This window comes from Hipposideros armiger, unplaced genomic scaffold (genome assembly GCF_001890085.2).
Source record: "Hipposideros armiger isolate ML-2016 unplaced genomic scaffold, ASM189008v1 scaffold_161, whole genome shotgun sequence".
NCBI lineage: Eukaryota > Metazoa > Chordata > Mammalia > Chiroptera > Hipposideridae > Hipposideros > Hipposideros armiger.
Window position 1 is genome coordinate 2,199,185 of NW_017731511.1, and position 20,298 is coordinate 2,219,482.

Genomic DNA, 20,298 nt, shown 5'->3' on the forward strand with positions numbered 1-20,298 from the left:
AAGCAACGTCCTCCACAACTAGACTGAAGAACAAAACAACAGCAACTTGTCTGTTCCCCTTCCCCCAATTCCCCAGTGCTGTTCCCATATCCCAATTCCCCAATAAAAAAAAAAAGTATAAAAAAAAAAAGAGTGCTTGCTATGTGTACATAGCTTGCAGCCCAGAACCTAGGCTCCCCTCCCAAACAGACTGTCATCCCTACACAGAAATTCCTGAGCTGCCACAGTGAGACAGGGTCACAGACGAGCAAACCACTTAAATCAATCATATCTGCATATCTAGAAAGAGCTCTGATGAGAATTTTACCAGCTCAGACTAATTTGAGGAACCAACGCTACTGCCAGATTTTCCCTCTTGAAGCACTGACAAGTAAGAGCTATCAGAGCAAAAAGATATGAAAACACCAGGCTGTTTTCCAAGAACCCTGACAGGCCTCATTCAAGGTTGCTGCCAAGTTCACTGATGAGACTGCCCTGAAGTATGTGAAACTGCTTTCTTGACCTCAGGCAAATACTAATGCTTTCAGCTCAATACTGCTGAAAATGCTTGGGTGTTTTCATGTCTGTGAGATAGGCATTTCCTTTGTCAAATATGGATATGGCCTCCCTCTAGTAAAACTGATCAAAAGAAGGCATATATTTTTTCTCATTTAAAAAAAATAGCCTATTTAAAGATGTTTGATTTGAACAGATTCATGGCAGCATTATTCACAATAGCCAAAAAGACAGAAGCAATCCAAGTGTCCACCAACAAATAAATGAATATATAGTCACAGGATGTGGACTATAAAAATAAATAAATAAATAAATAAATAAATAAATAAATAAATAAATATAAAGTGAAATAATTATGTGACGTGATGGAGGTGATAGCTAATGCTATGTTGGTAATCATGTTGCAATATATAAATGTATTCAATCAACACATTATATACCATACATTACACAGTGTTTTATGTCAATTATGCCAATTAAAAAGAAAACTTCCTCAGTTAAAAAAAAAACGAATAAAATGCAGTACATACATGCAATGGAATATTATTAAGCCTTAAAAAGGTAGGAAATTCTGTTATGCGCTACAAGAGAAATGAACCTTGAAAACATGCTGAGTGAAATAAGCCAGACACAAAAGGACTAATATTGTATGATTCCACTTATATGACGTACCTAAAATAGTCAAATTCATAGACAAAGAAAGTAGCATGGTTGGTTGCCAGGGGCTGGGGGAAGAGAGGAATGGAGGGTTATTAGTTAATGGGTACAAAGTTTCAGCTTGAGATGATAAAAAAATTCTGAAGATGGATGGTGGTTGATGATTGTACATCAATGCAAATGTACTTAATGCCACTGAATTGTACTCTTAAAAATGGTTTAAAAGATAAATTTTATGTTATGAATATTTTACTAAAGTAAAGTGGTTGTACTTTTTAAAAGCAAATTAGATTCAAAACATTCTCAGTCACATCTTAGCAATATTATATTTTAAGCCTAGACAAATAAATATATATATTTCTATGTATATTTAAGGATCCACCAAAACGCTTCAGCTTCCAAACTTAGCCAAAATCTGATCTTTGGTTTCGATCTGAAAGGACAAAGAACAGAATGCTTTCTTCAAATGTCGTTTCTGGCATCTGAACTCATGATCAATGATTAGATTACCACAGAGCTTACACCACATGAGCATGGCAATATCAGCAATATGAACAGGGCACATCAGTCACATATTTACTGATAATAGCTGAAAATTCATTTCCAAAAGTTGGTGAGCATTCCAGATGCATCTCACAATAAATATCTCCACCCAAAACACTCAAGAGTGGCACCCCTACATCACACAGAGGGATTTTGTCATGTACTTATATAAGATGTTCAAAGACAGGATGGGATGGCCAGTAATTACATATTGGAAAAGGCGTCTTGAATGCAAGAGAGTTCTACTACTGTACTATGCAGATAACAGCATCAACACAGCCAGCTTACTACCAATATCAAAGAGCACACTTACTAATGACTAATGGTTGCTTGCAGGGAAAGTAGTCGATTATTAGAAACTGAGATGCCTTGAGAGAACAAACATTCCTCACAGATTACTTCTGTAAGGATTCTTCTGTCATTCTTCTCCAGGGAAGGCGCTGACATTGGTGTGCAGGCAGTGAAAGCGGAGACGCAGATGGAGATGGGAAGAACAGCTTTGTTATCTTGAAAACCAATTATGCTGCTCCACTGCTACACTCCTGGAGCCAAGGCTTAATTTAAGGATGCATTTTTCTTTCAAGTGGTTCTGTGAAGCAGCAATGGCATGCAAAAACATCAGGAAAAAATGTGTATGAGGGCAACAACGTTACTTTTATTTCTGAGATTATTCAGATAGATACCATCCTGCAAGCACTACACAAAGCTGCCATGAGTGATAATTTTAATGAAACTGTATCACCATAGCCAAGGAAATCTTTAGTTCCAGGAGGTTAAAGAGGAGAGAAGTCAGTTATTTGATACAAGTTTAATAAACTGGAGACAAAGTATCACTCATGGCGTTTTATACTGACAGCTAGCCAAAATAATAATAATAACAATAACAATAACAAAAACCAAAATAAATAAGAGCCTCCTCCACCTCAGCTGAAAGTCAATTTCTACCCAACATCACAGTGTTCACTGCACTGATCATATATGCTAAGAAACTAAGTTCTTGTACCACAATGCCAACTCTGACTATTATCGCTTAATAACACTGTAATAATTTTTGTAAAATTTCAGATTTATACTGGTATCCCAGAAGTCAATTCTAGCACAGTGAGATTTAGCTTTGGCAATAGTATTCCTTTTAACTTTCCATCTTTCAGCATTTGGTCAAAATGTGTATTCGGTGCACATCTAATATTTATAGAAAAAAGACTGGAGGGCTATATGCCAAAATAGTAGTAGTTATTATCTAAGGGTGATAGGATTATGAATGATATTCTTTTTGTTTGCATATTTTCTAAATAAAGGAAGAGAAATAGGGGGAGAAAGGGAAGGGAAAGGTAAGGAGAGGAGAAGGAAGGAAGAAGTTTTTCTAAAAGGAAAACCTAACTGAGGTTAAAAGGTAAGTGCAGAGCAGCCAGGAACAGTCAGCAGAGACACCAGGCACCTGTTCACAGGCAGTCAGTCAGCAGTGCCCCTGGCTATCCTGCCCCTTATCAATGTCCAGTCTAACATGCCCTCCCCAGTGAATGCCTTCCAGAACACGTTAGCCAGAATGCCTTGAGTCCCGATCACTAATGCACACAGCATTTAATCACACTGCATTGCCATGAGGCCCTTCTCTCGGCTGCCCTCTGTGGAATGGCGCTCTTGAGAGCAGACCCCCACCGCTCCTTCCTCTGGGGACCCTGAAAGCCTGGCACAGCCTGGCACACAGCAAAGCTCACCGAGTTTGGCAAAGACACAGCACTTTTACAAACTTGACAAATGTCACCATCAGCAACTCTACTTTATCTCAATATTGTGACAGATAGCCACACTACCAAAAACAGTGGTTAATTTCTTCTTCCTCAAGAAATCTGCCTTGCCTTTTATAAGGAACTCACCTTTATTGCACCTTGGTGGGGTCACCGACTTGAAACGTCTACTTATAAAGCAGATCTGCCTGGAAGAGCCATCCCTACGGCAACCGGGAGGGGCCCAGCTGTTGCCCAGTGGGAAAGATGCTCGTGGAAAATCAGGACACCCAGATTCCAACCCGGGCCTCGGCAGGCTCCAAGAAGGGATTTAAACCAGATGATTTCTAAGAATAAAGCACCACTCCACACAGCTGCAAACACCACAGACGGTAGTAAATCAGAGGCCCAAGACTCAGAACATGAGGCCCAAGCGAGGTGACAGCAAACAAGAGGCAATTCCACGTGAGCTGGTGATAAGGCTTGTGACAACTACAGCACAAGGAACGGACTCCAGGAAGAAGGCAGGACTATCCCCCACTCCTGAAACGACTGTGCCACCAACCCTGCATCTTTCCACCCACAGAGCCTTGCATTGTGCCGGGGAGAAACGGAGGCTGCAGGGAGACAGTTCAACAGCAAGACATCTTAATGACTTACTTCAGGCTTTCTAGAACATCAGTGATTTCAGGTCAGGGATGTAACTAACAACAGGTATACAGAGATACCTGATCACACTTCACAAGGGGTCACACTGCCTGTTAAGGAGTCATTCTTTCTATACTCCTCCTCTGAGTAACTTTTTTATGAGAAAGTCAGTATGGCTTCCCTATTTCCCTAGCAGACTATAATAAGCTTGTTGAGGGCAGGAAACATATCTTCCTAGTTCATCACTATGTCACCAGTGCCCAGCAGGGTGCCTGGCTCATAGCAGGCACCTAACCAGTGTTTTAGAATTTTCTATATGATCATTCTTCTAGATATTATTTTTAAGGGTTACCTAATATTCCATTATGCAGGTATACATCATTTGTTCAATTCATCCCCTATTGCTGGATATTTAGGTTTCCAACTTTTCACTATGATTAACAGTTCTAGGATGAATAATGGTCTTAAAGTAAACTCCCAAAGTGGAACCGCTGGATCAAATAGTGTGTAAGTACCTATGCCAATCGTCTTAAAAGCTACCCTCTACACTGTTATCTTGAAGGACAACTGCCATTAGCTTTATTCTTTAGGTAAACTACTGTGGACTTCTCAAGCAGAGAAATTGCCTAAAACAGGTGTCTTTGACATTAACAGCCAAAGTCCTACACTGTCCTCTTCAGGCCTATTTTTGGTGCCCATCAGCCCAGGAATCTGAGAAGCAGCATCTGCTCAAGTGGTCCTCTGCTCCCTGCAATGCTCAACCTCCTCTGTTGCTTCGTAGAAAACCAAACCACATTGTAGCATCCCACCCGCCTCGCTCCCTTTTCTCCCACTAAGTCAGCTGGTGTTCCCACTTAGTGGGTGTTCTCCCACAAAGTCAGCTGTACCCTTTTTCTTCTCCTTTCTTCAGGAGAATAACCGAACCTGTCCCACCGGTAAAACACAGAAATGTCAAGTCCCATGTAACTGCAGTGAGGCTCTGTGTGTGTCTGTCTCTTGCCTTCAGGCAGTCGGTTCTCATTAGCTCCTGTAAAAAGGAGAAAGACAATAAAGACCCTCAATGGCACAATTTTAACTTTCTATCCACTTTCATTAAAAATGAACCTTTCAGAGATCTTCCAGGTGAATTTAATGAAAGCTTTAGACACTCTTCCCAGAAAAATGCACATACCTAAAATGATAGATTTCAGTGGCTTTGTCAAACCCATCCAAGGACCCCAATAAGAACCCCTGATAGAGCCCTCAAACAAATGGCCAAAAGGAGGCTTTAGAAGTTCTTGAAAATGTTCTCACCACCCTGTCCCTGTTGTAAAATCAAAGGGAGGGGGAAAGCCGGCCATGCTCCGGGCTCTATGGAAACTCTGTGGGACTGCTGCCCAGCACAACTGCTGGTAACTTCGTAGAGCCTTTCAGAGTAACTCAGGTGTCACTACTCCAACAGCAGCAGCAAAGCAAATGTCAAATTACCGACCTTGTGAATGGGTGGCAGAGCCCTTAGGCAGCACAGGAGACTTTGCCTTCTAACCACCTGGCATGCTCCCTACCACTGACTTGATGATTGTGTCTGCCCCATTACCAAAAAAACGCCACGTAGGAACGCCACGTGGGCAGAGACTTAGCTTTGTTCACACCTGTATTGTATGCTCAGCCTCATCCAAGTCAAGGCTGCTGGTCCCAAAGGTTCAGAAGGCTTAGGCGAGAGACAGGTCATCCAGGAAAAGACTTCCCCCAGAGCAGTGACATACACAGGACATTTCATGCATTTGGGACCTTAGGGTGAGGAGAATGAACAGCCAGGGGGAACAGGGACAGGCTCCAGGGTAATAGCAGGTAAAAACACAAAAGGAGGGACCACAGTCCACATGGTGAAAATCTCAACAACACATGGCCACAGAGTTGGGAACAGATGGACAGTCCCAGTGCACTCAGGCCAAGTCTCACTCAGGGCCATCTAGTCAAGTGAACGGCCAAAACGCCCCCGAGTGAGCAGAGAGGGAAGCAGCAGTCCCTCCCTCTCCAGTGGAGAATCTCTGGGTCACCCGCGCTGCCACTTTCCAAGGTCGCCTCAACAAATGGGAACGCTGCCCTGCACTACCGCAGGCATATGCCAAGGGCTTCCATTGACAACACTGGGATAGAGTGGTCCTTATCCCCATTTCACATGAGAGAAATCCAGTGCTCCAAAAGGACAGTCACACCTGTCCCCACTTGCTCTCTCTCCAGCTCAGATGACCAGGGCAGCCTGGCTCGGATGAAGACCATGGATTCTCCCACGCAGGGAGGCTGTTTCTTTTCCGACACCCTATCGGACCCGTGGCTTTCCCTCTGGCCTGCGAGGCACGGCGGCTCTCCTGCTCCACCTGTCTGAGCAGCTTCACCAGCTATCGCCCTGCGGATCCTCACACATTTCCCTCTCCTCCTAGTTTCCTCAGGAGAAATAAACTGCTCTTCTCTTTGGGCGTCAGGCACATCTGCACCCCACCCCCTTTTCAGACATCTGCCCAAACCGTCAGCCTGTGTTTGCCAGGAGGGTAAAACGTTCGGCAAAGCACCTCTCTTCCCATCAGCTCCTGTTTCTCTCCCCTCCCTGACTTCTCTGGCCTCTGCTACCAAGGGAGGGGGGCATCACGTCAGCCAATCCTGCCCCCCTCCTTAGGGGGCACTGTTCTGAGGGTGTGTTTTCTACCACCCTGCCCCGAGGGCCTCTGTCTTCTATCCCAAACCTTCACTTAGCCACGACTCTGGGGAGCTGCATTCCCAGTTTGAGTATCATCCACCCACCGGACTTAGCAGCAGAGCCCCCACCCCATCACCTGAGATTAATCATCACATCGCTTATAATTTGTCCTCATATGACATTAGTTATAACGTCCTTCATGAATTCACATAGTGTGGCTGCATGGAACTTTTAAAAGACTAAACAGCCCACATTTTACACCTTTAACAGAGATGCCCTGCCAGGAGGAGAATCAATCACCACCTGAGAAATACAAACAGTGAACAATCTACCACTTTTTGCTGTTTCTATAAAGTGGTTTGGACACGCAACTAAATAGGATTGGGAATGGCAGTTCGGAAGTAAGGTTCTTTTTTATGAACAGGATGATAAACAACTCATGATGTGGAGTTCATTAGCCGCTCTTGTCAGACGTCCCCTAATCACAGGACTTCCGAGTCGGAAGACCTGATGGCTAGGGGTTAACTAATGCAAACTCTCCATTTACAGGTAAGGAAGCAGAGGCCCAAGTTTGCCAACGTCACAGCTTGGCACATATGACTTAGCCTGCATGTTGTTTGTAAGGGTATTAAGGAAGGAAGGGGGGAAGGTGAAAGGGAAAAGAAAAAGGAAAAGGAAAATGGAGGACAAAGAAAACGAGAAAAGCAAACCACTGAAAACAAAATTGAAAGTGGAATTTAGCACTTTGCCAAGGTTGGGGGATGGCAACAAAATAAAACCTTGTTTTTAATAAAGTCTTTCTTTTAAAAGCTGATTTACCTTAAAAGATAGAAAGTCATTAATCTTCCAGGTTTTACATTCCTAGGAGATAGCTAAAATTTAGCCACATTTTTTTTTACTTCCACTTTTCAGTGATGTATTTTAAAACATTAAAATGATACATAGCCACACTTTTTAAAGACAAAAAAAATAAACCATCAAGTGTTTCCTGTGACTTCCTAACTGGCTCCAAATTACAGTTCCGGTTCCAGTTCCCCTCTACTGGCTGACCACTTACAGCGTGCATCTTCCTAGCCTCCACTCTCTTGTCAGAGTTATCTCACTAAAAATGGAAACCACAAAAACAAAATAATACCACTTCCACTTCCACCTACACTAACCTATGGTATCAGTTACCTTCTCACGTGTTCTGTTACATAGTGAGCCTGGAGCAGGTAACCTTCTCTATCCAGCCCAACCCTGTCCCCAGGGGCTTGGTGTGTAGCTGCACTCACTACATGGTGAAGGCATTTATCTGTGAATGTGTCTGTCTCCCCTGCTAAGCCTTCAAGGACCTAGACTCCATCTCACTCACATCTGCATCTCAAGGTTTAACAGGGGGTCTAGCCCATACAAGACCCTTAGCACATGTTTACTGCCATTGTAAACCTCAGGTTCCAAAAAGGCCAGACCTGAGGACATCTCGCATGTGTGAACAGGCCTCTCGGGCGTCCCATCTTTCCTTAGCAATGCTCCCATGCCTTCCTGCCCTTCCACCTCCTCTGACTAAGCAAATAAGCTAGTCCTGCCTGCCAGGGTCACAAGAGAATCCCAACAACGAGTCCAGGGAATCTGCACCAAAGTGTCTTCCCAAAGACAATTCACTTGTATGTTCTCCTCTGAGTGAATTCTAAGTCCCAATTTCCCACAAAATCTTTCAACTCTAAAAATGTCTCATTCCTAGGGGCCGGCCGAGTGACTCAGTTGGTTAAGAGCTCGCTCAAGAGTTTGAGCTCTGAGCAACAGCGGTTCGAGTCCAGCCCGAGCTGAGCAGCCGCTGAGCTGCCAACAGGTGGCAGGATGGCTCAGCTAAAAAAAAAAAATAAATAAATAAATAAAAATGTCTCATTCCACAGTTTTGTGTGTAACATTGTTCAGATGGGGAAAATGCAGCCTCACATGCAAAACAGAAAACGTCTGCTGTAATGGCAGCAATTCACACTGCTGAGGGCTTCCTATGTGTAGGCCCTGTGCTAAGCTTGGGCACATGGTGGCTACTGTACCTTTTTACTTTTCTTTTTTTTTAAGTGCCTTCCTGCAAACACAGAGTTTTCTACAAATAACCCAGTCAAATAAGATTACCTTCTACCTCTCCACTGTCAGGCTATGTATCTTCATACACTTTTAATTTCTCTGTGCCTAAATAAGAGATAAATGGTGGACGCAAAGTTTTTTTGTGCCTATGGCAGGGGGTGGAGGGGGACAGAAAATAATAAAATGAAAACAAATTAGGGCATCTTCCTGAGATGAAATGCATTAGCTAGCACTTCATGCTTCTAATGAGTTTTGACTTAAATTTCCAAGTTTTCTCTCTACCCAGGGTTATCACACATCTTAGCCAAGTCAGAAACACCAGTAGGGACGGAAAGCTAATTTCTACTCTGCACTGGTTCAGACATTCATCTGCTGGCCCAGATAAACAGGTCATGTGAGTTCAGTTTTTATTTCATGAGGTGAAAGTATTTTAAATTTCTGAGTCTGAAATCATCTGACTGTAAGCAGAAGTAGGAACAGCTGGCTCCTCCTAACAAATTGCTCATGGCAGTGGTTCCCAAAGAGTGGTCTCTAGACCAGCAGTATCAGGGGCATCTGGGAACATGTTAGATAAGTAAACTGCCAGGCGCCACCCCAAGCTACTTGCCTCAGAAACTCTGGTGGGGGTGGGCCAGTTCAAGGAGCCTCCACGTGATTCTGATACATGCTGAAATTTGTGAAATTTGAGAACCATCTGCGTAGGCTGATAAACCTCCAAGGTCATGGGAATGCCCTGTTGGGCTACCCTGTTTCACAACTCTTTACGTCATTACGGTGGCTCTCCACCAACAGCACCTACTCTGGTAATTTTTGCCAACTGGCAAAGGCCCCAAACACTGAACTCCTTCAGGACATTCTTTCTACTTTATTGGGCAAATTACTTGTGCCCCACTCTCCTCGGCTCTAAAAAAGGGGATAATAATAATACCCGTCTCCTAAGACTGTCGCAAGGGTCAAGAGCTTAGACAGTGTCTGGCATGCGGTTAGCCTTCAACAAATGTGAATCCCCATGATTTCCTACACCTTTGTCAAAAGATCTACTCAGAACCAAGAATACAGCAAAATAAAACCCGCTTTCTGCATGCTCACCACCTGGCCTCTTCTATCTACTCCATTCCAGAGCCTGACTGAGGACGTCCAGGACTGACAGAGAGATGGCATCTGACCCCTGTCAAGCATGTACGCATTTAGTCTACAATGTGAGTGCCCACCACAGGCCCGGCAATGTGCAAAGAAAGCCCACTCTATAGGACTGTGCCTCCAACAGGCCTTTCTGGACAAAGTCATCCAACTCTAGGGCAGAGGGCCTCACATACCTACACCATAGGAGATACAGGAGCAGCACAATGAGTATTAACAAAAGCAGTCACAAGAACAGCTAACATTTATATTGTGATTGCCTTGTGCCAGGAACTAAGTGTCTGACAAATGTGAATTTATGTAGTTCTCACAACAACCCTGTGAGGTACCTGTTATTATTACACCCACCCACGAGGGTTAGGGAATTAAGGCACAGAGGTTTACATAACTTGTCTGTGGTCCCATAGCTCCTAAATGGTAAGGCTAAGATGTGAACCCCAGCACTCCAGCTCCAGGGTCAGTGCTCTTAACCACTGTGCTATATGACAGAGAGAAACTAGTTATCTGGGCAACTACTAGCTGTTATTACTGATCCCAAAGCAATGATTTTTAAGACACTTAAATTTAGGCACAAAATCCGCTGACACAGGGTTCAATACTAGGCCCCCAAAGCCCTGGCAGAAATGCTGATTATACTTGGGTTTCTCCAGCCCCGCCTCTCCCCTAATCTCATTCTACCCAAGTCGAGCCATATCTCTATCAGAGCAGCGTTTCTCTCTTTCTTATAACTCCCCTGACATTGCACCACTTAACCCCTAATTATATACCATCTGTCACATAGGATTCTCTAATTGTTTCTTGTATATTAGCCTTTTCTTCCCCACTGGACTGTAAAATTCTTTGGAATTATCCATACTTTGTGAAGCCCCACAGAACTAGGTAGAAGCATAGGCTTGCATATGGAGACACAGTAAGTGTTACATGGTTAATTGGTTGGCTTATTCACTTTGCTTTTCTCACACTTCTTAGTTATCAATCCCTAAGAAACAGAATAAAAGTATGAAGCTTATGCTATTTAAAGCCAGCATTCAGTATTATTACACCGACATTCATTGAACAGGGGCTCTATTTCAAGATCTATATTACCTGACTCTCCTACATAATCTCCTTTAAACCCCTCAGAAGCCTCCCAGGGGAGGCTGTTGGGGTCCAATTTGAGTGAGGAAGGACCAGGGCTCTAAATGGTGAATAACTTGCCTAATTCACTCAAGGATGGTGAACGGAGAACCAAGGTTGAAATAAGATCTATCCCAAAAGCCCCCTTCTCTTCCTTCCACTCTGCCCCTCTAAGGTTCGAACTAAGAAGCCCAGACTCAAATTCTCCTCAAGTCGACTTTGTGAAAACTGTTATCATCAGAGAGAAAATTTTAAACTCTATTAAAAAGTCATTTTTTGAAAGATGGGATGATAACCATGTTCATAGATAGGATTCCAACATTAGACTATACATTCAGTGCAATGCCAATCACATTTCCAGGATTTTTTTGAGAACTTGACAAGCATTTCAAAATGTACATGGAAGAACAGAGGTCCACAAATAACGAAGATCTGAAAAAGAAAAGCAAATGAGGGGCTCGCCCTGCCATATAAGACACACGGCAGAGCTATAATAGTACAAATAATTTGGCATAGAAACAGATGACTGGAGCAGAATAGAGAAGTCAAAAACAGACCGCCATGAAGAATCTCAAAATCATTACACTGAGTTTGATGTGAACAGTCTCAGTTTGGGGTGGGGGGGAAGTTCTAGAGCTTGACAGTGGTGATGGTTGCACAACAATGGGAATGTACTTAATGCTGCTGAATTGCACATTTAAAACGATTGAATGGTAAATATATGTTATGTCTATTTTACCACACTTTAAAAAAAGATTCAAAAAGTCTGTGTGTTGAACAAAAGGAATCAGACACAAAAAAGTACCATACTGGATGGTTTCATTTATATAAAATTATAGAAAATGCAAACTAACCTGTAGTGGCGGAAAGCAAGTCAGTGGTTGCCTGAGCATGGGAACAAAGAGGATGGAAGGCAGAGGGGCCCAGGGGAAGTTTCGGGGTGATGAAAACGCACTGTATCTTGGTTGCAGTGGTTTCATAGGTACGTACATCAGTAAAAATCCATCAAATTGTATATTTTAAATGGATGTAGTTTACCATATGTAAATTATAATTCTTAATAAAATTGAAAAAATAGACTCAGAGTGTGCATGTGACAATCTGATATATGATAAGGAATGCTGCACCAAAAGAAAAAGAAATTAGGAAAAAAAACACACTGTTTAATAGATAATTTGGGGGAAAGTGGCTCACAAAAGAAAAAGGAAAAAATAAAGCTGGATTCCTTCTTTATGTCATATATGAAAATCCTCAAAGACATGAAAGCCCTCATGGTAAAAGATAACTAGGAAGCTGATAGAACAAAATATAGAGTATCTTTGTAATCTTAGAGTAAGGAAGAACATCTTAAGACTCCTAAAGTGCAACATGAGGCAAAAGTTAATGGACTTGGGCTATATCAAAACTAAAAATTTCTGAAAGTTACCATTGACAAAGTTGACAGATGGCCAAATAAGAGTAGTATCTAGAATATGCAAGAAACATCCGCAAATCAATACAGTAGAAAAACAAACTAAACCCGGGCAAAGATATTGTTAACACCTAACTAATACATTAAAAGATGCAAAAAGTGAGACACATTAAAAAAGTGAGGTGCTACTTTATAGCCATCAAATGTTGAGGAAAATTTGAAGGATGTTTAGTACCAACCCTAGCAAGGATGGGGGCGGGGGGGATCAGGAACCCTCATGCGCTGATGTGGAAGTGTCAACCAAATCAGCAACAGTAGAGAGTAATTTGGTAGTGGTTAGTAAAAATCGGTGGGCTCGTTCTCTTTTACCCAGCCAACCCACTTACTCCTGGGTGTATGTCCTTAGAGCAGTGGTTCTCACACTTTCCCATGCATCGGAATTTCCAGGCTGGGCTTGTTAAAACCCAGATGGACGTGGTCTGCCCGCAGGGTTTCTGCTTCAGGAAGTCTAGGTCGGGGCCTGAGAATCTGCATTTCTAACCGTTCCCAGGTGATGCCGATGCTGCTGTCGATGGGTATGGACCACTTTGAGAACCACTACCCTAGACACAGTCTCACACATTCTAAGAGAATGCTACAGGATATTCATCACAGCTCTGTTCATGGTAGCAGGAGTGGAGTGAACCGTGTCCATCACTAGAGAAGCGGGTAGGTAAAAGTAGTGGGTGCACATCAGGCTAGCAATGCACTAGATAAACCCACACTAACATAGATCTCACAAATAAAACGCTGAATGAAAGTCTTTCGACTTTTATGAATATCTGAAAACCTCCATAATAAAAAGTTTTAATGTTGAATGAAAAGGAAACTGAACGAAAGCTATAGCACAATACCACTTACGTACATCGAAAACACGCACAAAATAACATGACATCTTTTACAAAGATAAGGACATACCCAAGAACATATTCAATACAGCAGAGGTTCCTCTGGCAGAGAAGGGGATGGAAGTAAGGGGGGAAGGAGAAAAAAAAGAAAACAGGAAAGAGGCATTGCACAGGGAGAGGATCTCGTGGTAAAAACAGTAATGTTAACTCCCAGTACCAGAAGTCTGAAAACTAAAAACGACTAAAGCTATCTCTAAATGCCCACTCTACTATATTTATATACTGCAGGTAAAGCCTCAGCAGCTTTGCTGGCAAGGGAAGTAGGGGGGCAGGGGGAGGATCTTTCTTAAATACAATACAAGCTTGGGGTGATTTCAAACCCCCAGAATCCAACCTGCTACTGAGCTCTGAATTTTCCCTCTTTAACATACTATTGACAGTATTTAAAAAGCTGGGGTTCAGGGGCTGGCCGAGTGGCTCAGTTGGTTAAGAGCTCGCTCAAGAGTTTGAGCTCTGAGCAACAGCGGTTCGATGCCCAGCCCGAGCTGAGCTGCCGCTGAGCTGCCAACAGGTGGCAGGATGGCTCCGCTAAAAAAAAAAAAGCTGGGGTCCTTGGCTTTTGGCAAAGGGGATGGGAAGCGTCTACGTCTGTATCTGTGTCTCTTTTTAGTGGTCTATGGATCTGTGTGTCTACATTCTTTCCACTGTGATCAAAAAATATGGTGAATGCTGCTGCGAGTACCATCCAATGGAAAGGCGGGGATCTTCAATACAGAAAACAGCATGTTGAACCTTAGTGTGTGACAAGTTTCAACTTGTTCAGTGCAGTTGGGTATGAGCTACAGTTGAGAGGTGTATTTTAAAGTGTGCCTTAAGTCATCCTCCATCATGGCAACGCTCTGTGTCACACATCACTTCTGGTATACGGCAATTTCTGTCATATAAAAACATTACGGTGTGTTCTCATCCACCTTATTCACCGTATCTGGCACTTCTGGTCTTCCCCAAAGTCAAAATGATTCAGAACATCAAGTCAGCCACAACAGCTCAACTAAAGACATTCACAAAAGAGGACTTCCAGAACTGCTTGTGAGAGTGGCAAGAACAATGGGATAAGTGTTCGAAGTGAGGGGGAGTATTTTGAGGGGGATTGATGGCAATGTGTCTTTTACTGTAATAATTTTTATTTAAACATTCATCATATTGTTTAATCACACTTCATATGTGTGTGTGTGTGTGATGTGTTTATTTGTGAAAGTTACGAGGACTGGGGAGGGAAGCAGAGCACTTCAGTGGAGACTGAGCCACATTTGATCAGCCATTCAATTCCATTTTATTGAAATCAGAAGTCACAGTTACAAAACCAAGCCACTTTCCAGTCCCCAATAGCCCTTCCCCTTTCTTCACTCTCCCATCCCCTACATCCAACACTGCTTCCCAACTCCACCATCCAAATGGGCTGATCCGAAATATAGTCCTCTGGTGATTACACAGCTTATTAAAGTTACACACTTCACAGCCCAAATTCTTGTAATGTGATAGCAGATGATAAATTACCATTTACGTATGTATATTCCTGACCAAGATCCTTTATCAGAAACTCCAAAATCCTTAAGACCAGGCATGCCATAACAGGTCTTCCAGAAGAGATTGCTGTGACTATAACTATTATCCAAAAAAAAAAAAAAGGCACAGAAAAAGCCATATAATCTGTCATATCCCCACAGATGCACACTGGCCACAACTTTTTCCAAGGGCCATCAAACAGTGGGAAAGTGTATGGGACAGTCAAAAATCCCCACTGACTGAATTTATGTCAGAAAATGCAACAGATCCTTCTAGTAGCAGCTTTAAATAAGCAAGCCCATGCCAGGAAAGCATGTCTTTAAGGGAAGAAGCAGCAGCTCAACAACTGGAGGAAGCAGAATAGCCAAGGTAAAATGCAGAAGCATGAGCTGGCCAAACTCATGCATCCCCAAACACTGGGGAGATTATCCCCCATGCAAACAATCCAGAATTTTTAATTCCCAAAACATTATTCTGTCTTTTCTACAGCAGCACTTTTCATTGGATGATAAAGTTTTGGGAATTCTAGAGTTTTCCTGAAATGCTTCGTATAAAATTAAGTTTTGTAAATAAAGTATAATTGCTATACAGCAGGCACACTTTTTAGTTTAAAAAAAAATGTATGACAGCTATATATAGGAATCCTTTAGATTTTCATAAGATATGTCCTCAAAGCACATACATGTTTTTCCAGCTTAAGTGCACAATCTGCCACAATTTGAAAATTTAGAGACTTAACCAGGGGGGAAAGTAAAAGGGTTGAGTTTTCAAGCTAAAATTGAATATTTATGGTCAACACAGGCAATTCTGGCTTATGAAAACATACAAGGTTATTTAAGTGTCAAAACTTACTGACTATCTTCTGTTACAAAAACATTTTTAAATTTCGGCTGAATAAATATTTACCGAGTCTACAAAAGTTAGGCACTGTGCAAGATGCTAGGGAACCACCAATGAATGAGATATTTTTAATAACTGTGTCACTTAATGTGAGTTTAATCCATCCCTTGAATTAACTTCTTTTTTAAAGAAATGCTTTCTTATATTTGAAATAGCTCACTACCAGCACTAAAGTGTTGCAGAAACACATCTTACTATTTTATTAAAAATGTAAATTTCTAACCTCTGATGCAGAAATAAAAGGAAAAGACTTGCTCTGCTTTACATATTGCTAGCATTTTCTGCAGAATAGCTAACTACTTAAACTGTACATGGTGGCAGCTGCCACCTCCTGCTATCCAGCAGGTCACAGAGCTGGAGAGACTAAAAAAAGTGCTACATAGTTTAAGAGAAGCAATGAAGAAATCCAAAAGACCAGGGCCTCCAGACCTAAACAGAAAGCAAGATAAGGAAAGTGAGCTGCTACAGGCAGAAGGCAGCTAGCTCCTGGAGGTTCCCTCAAAACTGAAGCCTCCAACAACAGGCACAAGCTGCTGCTGCTGGCTTGCTTGGCCAAGGCATGGCTTCAGAGCTTGGAAGGCTGCCACCTGCTGAATCACCAAACATCCCTGGGCTTCCCTTGGAGCACTGACCAGACAGGGACCCATCCCCCACCTGGCTTCTCCTGTGGACATCTTACACCCCGACCAAAGAAAACCCTTCTGCACAGGCCAAAACAGCCACTGGCCCCGTTATGTCTGGGCAGCCCTAGGCAACTCCCATCCCGTTGCTACGTCACCAGTCCCATTCCTCTCTTTCTGCCCACTCAGTCCCCCCTGAATGTTCAACCCCCCAGTGCCAGAAAGCGTGGGGAGTTCACAGCACACCATGACAGGCACTTAACACTTCCCCATCCAGGCAGCCAACCAGAAACACCCCCAAATCTGAAAGCAAAATAACCTGTCCAAACAGCTTGAAAGGTTCAGAAGGTAAATGTCACGGGAGGCAGGCCCCACAACATGAACTTCCCTTTCAGAGAGCAACCTTCACTCTTGGTTTCATCAGCGTGTACGGCTGAAGTCTGTACTGTTTGAAGGTGAAAAGAAACATTTGAGAAGCACCTGCAGGGATGCTTTTCACTCCCTGGGGTCATGGCAACCCTTGTCCTGATATTAATTTGTGTCTCTCAAGAGGGTAACAAGCGTTAACCAGAACGCGCCAGGCTGAATCCGTTAGCCGGACTAGGACATCTACTCGGCCCACCAGGAGTAGCTGCAAACCCCAGTCTGGGTTAATACGGTGGGGGAGAGGCAGCCGCTGCTGCCGCAGCTCTGCCCTTGACAAGTCGCCTCGGAATCGAGAGGACCCCTCTCTCACGGGGAGAGCCGCGTCCTGGAGAGACTGTCCAGTTCCAGGCTGCGCCCATGCCTCCTCCAAGGCCTTACCTCTAAACACCCTCATCCGGCAGGGGCAGCCCCGAGGGATCTCAGAGCCTCCCCTTACCTGGAGGCTCTTTTGCGTGCTGGGGAAAAGAGCTCGCTCCTCAGGGAAAGGGGTCCCACCAGCAATGTAATCGAGGGGGAAGGGGGATCCCGAAACCCTGGGCGCCTGGCCGGCTGCCATCCGGCCCCGAGGTACCAACTGTCACGCCACAGCCCGGGACGTGGGGGTGGGGCCGTGATTTGGGGTCGGTCGCTGCGGGTCTCCGGACCCCGGCCGGGCCACTGCCCGAAAGCGACCCGTCTCCCGGTTCTACCGCCCCGCCAACAGTCCGCTCGTCCCAATCTGACTCTAGGCAGCCTTCCAGCCCGCACGCAGCACCTCTGAAAAGGTGCCCACCGACGCCTCCGCCATCCTGCCCCAACTTGGTCCGGGAGCCCCGCGGGCGGCCCGCCCCCTCCAAGCCCGGAGCCGGCCGCCAGACCGCCCCTGCGCCTACCCCCCTGAAGCGGCGGCGCGGGGGGAGTGCCCGCCAGGTACGCGCGCGACACCGCGCGGGCTGCGCTCACGCCCCCTCGCCTCCCGGCTGCCCGCACGCGGGTCCCCGGCGTCAGTCGAGGCCCGTGGGGCGGGTGTCTATGTCCGATCGGCCCCCGAAGATCGGCTTTCTCCCCTCGCCCCACGACTCACTTGCACCGGAGTCGCGGCAGCCGCCGGAATTCCGCTCGCTGAGCCCCCTGCCGCGGAATGAAATCCGGGGCAGGGCAGCGTCAAGGCTTCGTAACCGGATCGCACTCTCCGGCCGGCTCGCCGGGCGCAAGCGGACAGCAGCCTTCCCTGGCCGACCCTTCCCACTCCCGTCCTGCCGGCCGCCGCCGCCGTCGCCGCCGCTGCCCCAGCAGCTGCCTCCCTGGTGCGAACGCTTCCGACTTGCCACCGAGAGCCTCCCCGGCTGCCGAGCATGCCCAGTCCGCTGACCGAGCCGGCCCGGCTTCCCGCGCGACGCCAATCCGCTTCTCCGGGTGTTCGCCGCGGCCGGGAGGGCGGGGCGGGTGGGCGGGGTTCGCGGGGGGCACACCCCGGGACCCAGGGGGACCCCGACCGGACTGCGCACCAGGGGGCAGCTGCTGGGTTTGGGCCCCTCTATTTTACTTTCAAGTAATTGGAAGCTCGGGAGGCGACCGTTTTTCCCCAACGACCAGAAAAGCCCCGCTTGCGCATTTTTAGAGGGCCGCTTATGGAGGCCAGACGGGAGCCGAGTTGTACGATCAGAGGCGGTATTTCCACTTGGGACAGAGCTGGCGAGTTGCAGAGCTGGAGCTGCTCAGAACAGAGAACGCCAACTCGGCCAGCTGGGGTCCGGGCCCTGGGGCTCGAGGTTTGCGAGCTACCCAAGGATGCTCGCCCCCACCGAGCCTAAGAGCTGCGACACTTGTGATTCATTCCCGATTGATCGTTTATTAAAAAGGGGCGGACCTAAGACTCTACAGACCATTTTCAAACCTCTTAACAGACTTCCATACCAAAAGCAATAAAGCCGCCTGCGGGGTCACCCCCGCGAAGCCAGGCAGGGCTGGGAAGGCCGGACCAGCTAAAATCTGTGCGGGTAAGACTCAGGCCGCGTCAGGGCCGCCCCGCCCCGGGGCCCCACCTAACACCGGCGCGTCCCGGTTGCCGGGAAAACCCGCGCGGGCTGTAGGGTTGCGGTTGAACGGTGTAAACACTGCGCATGCCCAGCAGCCAGACCTGGTGCAGGTTGCCCGAAGCAAGGTTTTCCTCGACTCCCAAAGCCGGACCCCCGCACCGGAGTTAGGGGTAGTCGGCGGGGAGAGCTGGCCTTCTGTCACCGTGCCCTCCCATCCCTGGCCAGACTGCGCGGCACCCAAGTGGTGGAGAGGCAGCCTGGAGCTATGCCTCCCATGGGGACAGGGACTCGACTAGCGGGGGAGGGGGCGCGGGGCGGTATCGCCGTGACACGTGACTGTCCACGGCGCTTCGGGCAGCCATCTTCCGCCCTGCCATGGGGCCGCGAGAAATCGGGACGGACCTGAGAGCTGGCCCGACTGGAGCGAAGCGCCCTTCTCCCCGCCACGCCCTCCCGCAAGGGCTCTTGCCTCCGCTCCGTACCTGCCTCGCCCCACCTGGGGCGCTGGAGTCGCTGCACTGGCCCTAAGCTTGCCGGCAGGACAGGCTCCCTCCCGGCAAGGAGCAAACGGCTGTGAAATGCAGAGGGCCGACATCGGGGGCGGAATGGCCACCGCTTTTCCTTAGAAGTGGAAGTTGGAGAAAGGGGTCCCCTTTCGTAAGGCAGTGACACCGCTGCTCCAGCTGCCTCCTTTTTCTAACCAATTCCCTGCAGAAGAGGCGTAATGTGTTGGCAGAAACATCTGGACAGTCCATCGCTCTTCCCTGCGGTGCAATATCCCACAGCCCCTTCCGGTGGACAGCTTGGATGGTGAATATTTATGGAGCTCCTGCCACTGAAGCACTTGAGGTCCCTATGGTCTTAGGACCGGCCATGCCATCATCACAGGAGAATTTGTTAGAAATGCAAAATTCCAGACCTGCAGAATGGGAAACTCGTAAGGGTGGAGTCCTGTATTCTCAGCACCCCAAGTGGTTCTGGTAGACATTTTACTTTATTTCAACTATGCCTCAGGGCGGCCCACTTTATAAATGAGGCTTTGAAATTTTACATATTTGACCCTAAAAACAGTAAGTAGCGGGGAAGTCAAACCGAGGCAGTCTGCCTCCGTGTAGGCTTTTTATCGTGCCCTCCACTCAGGCTTTGCTGGCTTCTTCAGCCAGTGACACTATACTGCTCAGGCAGATTGAGAAAGTGCAGTTGTCACATAGGGCTTTAAACTAATAACTGAAATTCAATTCGACTACGTGTTTTGATTGTGTACTGAGGGTAAGGCTCTATGAATCATAGCATCCCTACTGTTTTCCTCAGTTTGCACGAAGGAGTCAAAAAGAAGGCTTGCTTTCTTGTAACATCAATTTTTCCAACTAAGGGAGTGCCAGAAAACTACAGGC

At 46.0% G+C, this 20,298-nt stretch overlaps 1 protein-coding gene across 5 annotated transcripts in view; it reads right to left on the reverse strand.

The window, feature by feature from the left end:
* Nucleotides 1-18,252, reverse strand: part of SGMS1 (sphingomyelin synthase 1) — a 268,383-nt gene extending 250,131 nt beyond the window's left edge. For all 5 annotated transcript variants that reach the window (XM_019651501.1, XM_019651504.1, XM_019651498.1 and 2 more), the window contains exon 1: nt 17,950-18,252. The gene's annotated coding sequence lies outside the window, so the exon portion shown is untranslated. The remainder of the gene's footprint in view (nt 1-17,949) is intronic.
* Between the last annotated feature and the right edge of the window lie 2,046 nt (nt 18,253-20,298).